Below are 6,103 nucleotides of genomic sequence, written 5' to 3' on the forward strand. Positions count from 1 at the left end.
AAAGAAACACAAGACATGCACATAGATAAGGTACAATCCCACGGTAATGACCATTGTTTTTGGTAAGCATTTACACAACAGTTCCAGTTCCAGGTGTTCTGTCGAGTTGTGCTAGCTTATTGAAGTTTGCTACCCTATATTTATATGTATATTTATAGGTAAAGCTGACTACATAAACCAGTGGGAAGGATATTTCAATAAGTTTAAAAAACATCATATCAGAAAATGCTCCCAGCAGAAGTATATGAAGGATATGTGGATAGCTAAATCATTATATCAGGGTAATTATAAGGTAATTGGGGTGATAATACATCATTTTTTGTATTTTTGACTTTGATTCACAGTTTACACTTTTGGAACACTCCAGCAAACATGAACATTAAGCTTAAACTGTATAAAGCACATGAGAAAAATAGAATTATCATGAAAAACGCATAAAAACCATTTTGCAGCATGTTGCAGACGAGAGCTGCTAAGTAAGACATAGCAATGGGTTGCACAACTCGGCAGAACACCGGCCACACAAGCTGATTGATTAATAAGTGCTATAGTTGTGCTGTTATTTTGCCATAAACGCCTCTTTTTTTTTTACTGCAGGGCCAAATGGTTACTAAGGCCACGCTGTACCGCTCCACATCGGGCAGCCCGGCCGCGTTAATGTCACACTTTTCTGTACTGGATTTTCGGCAGCGGAGCTACAGCTAAAGACCCCGGATCTTGCGGCACAAAGGTGATGCAAAAATGGAGCCATTCAGCCCTCTGAATGGTTCTGTGCCTCCAAGTATGGTAAATTAACCGTGCTGAGAAAACGGGGCTCAGCCCTATATAAAACCGTGCCGAAAAGCCACTGGAATGGTTACCATCCATGTTCAGAACCGTTCGGCCTTGCATTGGAAAAGAGGCCAAATACTCATTATAAGTCATATAGCCAATAAATCAATACGAAACATAAATGCCATCAGCTGAAGAAAGCAAGAATGACCTCAAACAAAACTATAAGGATTAAGACAAGGATACGTTATAACAAACAACGAGTGGGAACTGGAGTTTCATGTGTTGGTCTATGTAAGGAGCTGGAAAAAGAACTGCAGTGAGTGGAGGTCGTTTCTGTGACGTAGCACCAAGCTGCTGGTTAAGGAGCAGAATCAGAATCCCTTTATTTTACCATGCATGTTACTGATACAAGGATTTTTTATCAAGTATTACACTGAGAGAGAAAAATACACTAAATAAATAGAATAAAGAAGTTTATTACTAAAAGTAATAGAGCTGTAAAAAAGCTATTATGTATAGATATAATTCTATAAACATTTACAGAAAATTCACATCTGTACAGCTGTGCAAATAATCATAGTGCAAATTTAAAACATAGTAAAATCTATGTTCACCCCTCGATTTCTTACTTTATTCATTTTCCAAAAGAAACATACCACTTTAGATTGTGTGTTATGGTGAAATATTGTGTCTGCTTTATCCCAGCTTCTGCTGTAATTTTACAATAACGATCACTATAGTACTATAGTATCTTTGCGGTAACGGAAGGTTGGAATAGATGGTTTATCATTAAGCAACAAGCAATCAGGACTCGCTCACTGATAAAGCCTTAATAGCATGTCCTTGGTTCCTGAAAACAAGTGGATAATTGCCAATAGACCAAGCTCCAAGTACCTTTATGGACACCTCTTCTAAAGAATGCACTGAGCTACTTTAAGCTGCACCCATTGCTGAAACAGATGTGCAAATGCACACACAACACACTTGGGCTTGTCTAGCCCTTGTAGAGACGTACTGCCAATAGAATAGGACTCTCTGGGGCAGATAAACCTATTGGCACCATGCTGTCTAATGCCAGGCGTGGGCTAGAGGGATACTAAGACCCCCAGCATTGAGCAGCTGTGGAGTAGTGGAAGAACTGTGTTCTCTGGAATAATGGTGGTGCTCCATTCAGTACTTTGGTGTGTCCCTGGGTCCCAATACTTTTGACATATAGAGTAGGTTGTGTTTTTACAACAGCAAATTAATATATACAGATTTTGGTTCGCTGGGAGGTTGGCGTCCTGAATAACCACTGTAAGACAGTGGACCGGAACCTGCAGAACCCCTCTTCTGGGCCGTTTAGCTTTATTCACAGAACCATGTTATTCAGCTCACTCTATGAAGGTCTGCATAGGAGTGAAATTGTGCCTCGCAGTTTGATGTTGCTCTCTTTGTTCTTCATATCAGATGTTCTGAGAAGGTTAAGCAGCAGTGAAATCCACCATGCAGCTACAGTGACAAATGCTGGTAGGTGGGTTTTGATGAATAATGGAAAAACACTTTATTTTCAGCTTTGAATATTTGTGCTAAATTTAACAAGCAAATCAGAAGGTGTGAGGTTTGGTTTGATGTAGTGTTACAGAGTGGAGCTGGAGAACGCTGCGACCAGCTCATGACAACCTCAAACCAACTTAATCCAGCTCTGTAATGCAAGCCCTGCGTCCTGTTCCTGCATTAAACAAACGCCAAGTAGTTACTGTGTGAACATAAGGCTGGATTTTATCTGGGTAGCACATGGCCGTCCCGTTTAATGCTATACTGCAGGAGAGATCAAAGATTCACCATCGGCTAATGAGCACAGTAAAGAAAGACTATGCAAAAGCTGTGAGTGGGGTTGAGGGCTGGAGAGGGTGATGACAGCAATCACACTGGGGCCCATGGCTCGGAGGGGTGGGCCTGTGCCAACCGGACCCACTATAACCATTATTGGGCTTCTTAAATACAGTGATAATGTGCTTACAAACACTAAAAAGGGTTTTATATAGTGCCAGAAGCTGACCCCTATTGTTTTAATTTAAAACTACACTATTCTGGTTTTGGACATTGAGAGAGTGGACTCTTATGGGTGCTCACCAAAACAATAAATTGGACTGGTCAGTTAACACGGCTGCATTTTACAAAAAGGCCAGAGCAGACTCTACCTACTGAGGAGATTGAGGTAATTTGGAGTGCAGGGAGCACTCCTGAGGACTTTCTTCGACACAGTGGTGGCATCTGCCATCTTTTATGGAGTGGTCTGCTGGGGCAGTAGCATCTCGGCGGCAGACAAGAAGAGACTGAATAAACTCTTAAAGAGGGCCGTCCGGCTCTGTCCTGGGATCCTTCTTAGACCCAGTGCAGGTGGTGGGAGACAGAAGGATGATAGCCAAGCTGGCATCCATGCTAGAGAACACCTCCCACCCCATGCATGAGACTCTGGCAGCACTGAGCAGCTCCTTCAGCAACAGGCTGCTTCACCCCTGCTGCTGACCACAGACCACATACACACACAGTTAACCTGTACAAACTTACAGGAAATAGAGTTCCTTCAATGTAATATTACAAAGTGCAATGTTTTTCCACTGCCTGCCCCCCCTATATATATATATATATATATATATTGCTAATTTATCTACTTTTTGTAACTGAGTGTCTTGCTGTCCCTTTACTGCTGTGACTCTGTGAATTTCCCCACTGTGGGACTAATAAAGGATTGTCTCACACCGATCAGCCATAACATTAGCATTGACAGGCGAAGTGAAAAACAATGGCTTCATCTGTCAAAGGCTCGGATCTACATACTAGTCAGAAAGTGAACAGTCAGTTCTTGAAGGTGAAAAATGGGCAAGCATAAGGATTTAAGCCACTTGGACAAGGGCCAAATTGTGATAGCTAGACAAATGGGTCAGAACATCTCCAAAACATCAGGCAGGTTTTTTTTCCCCTGGTATGCAGTGGTCAGTACCTACCAAAAGTAGGTCAGGGAAGGACAACTGGTGAACTGGAGACAGAGTCATGGACATCTAAGACTCATGGAGTCTCATGGGAGGCCCCACCTTACATCTTACAGGACTTAAAGGTTCTGCTGCTAACGTTTTGGTTCCAGATACCTCAGGACGCTTTCAGAGGTCTGGTGGAGTCCATGCCTTGAATGGTCAGATCTGTTGAGGTGGCAACTTCATAAAAAATCTAAATAATTCCATTCAAAAATGTATTTTGAATTCATATCTTATCCAGTGCCTGTATGTAAATACTAGTGTAACATTTCACAGATTATATATTAAACCTATACATTTTATACAGGGCAGTAATGTATGTATAGTGTGTGAATATTGTGTGTATAGTGTTTAGAGTGGGTAAAGTGTATGGTGTGTGTATAGTACATGTATAGTGTGTGTATAGTGTGTTTTTACTACTGTGTAACAATGTAACAATAAAGCTGATTTGGTTCAGACAAGTGTATATTTCCTTATGAGTATTGTATTATGTTCATTTGTCATATGTTCATAAATGTGTTTATTAGATTCAGATTCAGTACCAGATAGTGCAAGCAAATGAAATGCAGTAGCTGATGTTATCTGTTTGATATATCAATTTTTTTCTAATTTTCTTTCTTTTTTTTGTACATTTTTAAGTCTTCATAATTTTTTTCTTGTAAATTTAAAAGCTCTGATTATTAAATGTGTTATACAAAAAAAACTTGCATGTTAGAGGCTAGCAGGTGTGGTAGCCTTGAGACCATCAGCTTGTTTGAAACATAATATTGAGCTCAGTGTCTGAGTTCTACAGTATAACGAAACACTATTCGGTTTTTATTGGGTGCAGAGGTGTGGAAACATATGGAAACCCATTCCCACGACTTCTCAAAATCTCAAAATAATGACATAGCATTTCAGTAGTTTCTCAAAATATAAGGGAAGTATCTCAATATAATGACAGCATTAGAATCTAAAAATAATGACTTAGTATCTCAGGGTATTGAGGGAATGTCTCAGTATAATTGTATAGAAATTATAATTATAAATAAAATAATGACAGTATTTCATAATTTTGAGAAAATACCTCAATATAATGACAGCATTAGTCTCTCAAAATATTGAGAAAATATCTCAATATAATGACAGCATTAGTATCTCAAAATAATGACATTATCTCAAAAATATTGAGGAAATATTTCAATATAATGACAGTATCTCAAAATATTGAGAAAATATCTCAATATAATGACATAGCATAAGTATCTCAAAATAATGACAGTATCTCAAAAATATTGAGGAAATATCTCAATATAATGACAGTATCTCAAAATATTGAGAAAATATCTCAATATAATGAAAGTATCTCAAAATATTGAGAAAATATCTCTATAATGACAGCATTAGTATCTCAAAATAATGACAGTATCTCAAAAATATTGAGAAAATATCTCAATATAATGACAGTATCTCAAAATATTGAGAAAATATCTCACTATAATGACAGTATCTCAAAATATTGAGAAAATATCTCAATATAATGACAGCATTAGTATCTCAAAATAATGACAGTATCTCAAAAATATTGAGGAAATATCTCAATATAATGACAGTATCTCAAAATATTGAGAAAATATCTCAATATAATGAAAGTATCTCAAAATATTGAGAAAATATCTCAATATAATGACAGCATTAGTATCTCAAAATAATGACAGTATCTCAAAAATATTGAGGAAATATCTCAATATAATGACAGTATCTCAAAAATATTGAGAAAATATCTCAATATAATGAAAGTATCTCAAAATATTGAGAAAATATCTCAATATAATGACAGTATCTCAAAATATTGAGAAAATATCTCACTATAATGACAGCATTAGTATCTCAAAATAATGACAGTATCTCAAAAATATTATAGAAGTGTCTTAAAATAATGACATGGCATTACTACCTCAAAACAATGACTTTGTACCTCAATATATTGAGAAAATATCTCGAAATAACGACATAGCAAATCACTTAATAATAGAAAATGGGAGCTGGGTTTGTTTTATATGAGTTGACCTTTTTGTTTGATCCTGATTAGGAGACAGCAGGACAAAATATGGCTGTTGGACCACATTAGGCCACATTCATTAGCTGTAATAGCAGTATTGACATGTAAATGTGTGTTTAAAATATTAAAAAATATAAAAAATATTATTGATATTTGTTTCCCATCAGCGGTTAGGTCATTCGCTTTTGGGAATCCAAAACGGCTCAACAACATCTCACATTTCTGCTCAAAGCTGGGTTACTGCATGCCGTATGAGCTGTCGGTGATAGAA

This window comes from Salminus brasiliensis, chromosome 6 (genome assembly GCF_030463535.1).
Source record: "Salminus brasiliensis chromosome 6, fSalBra1.hap2, whole genome shotgun sequence".
NCBI classification, from domain to species: Eukaryota; Metazoa; Chordata; class Actinopteri; order Characiformes; family Bryconidae; genus Salminus; species Salminus brasiliensis.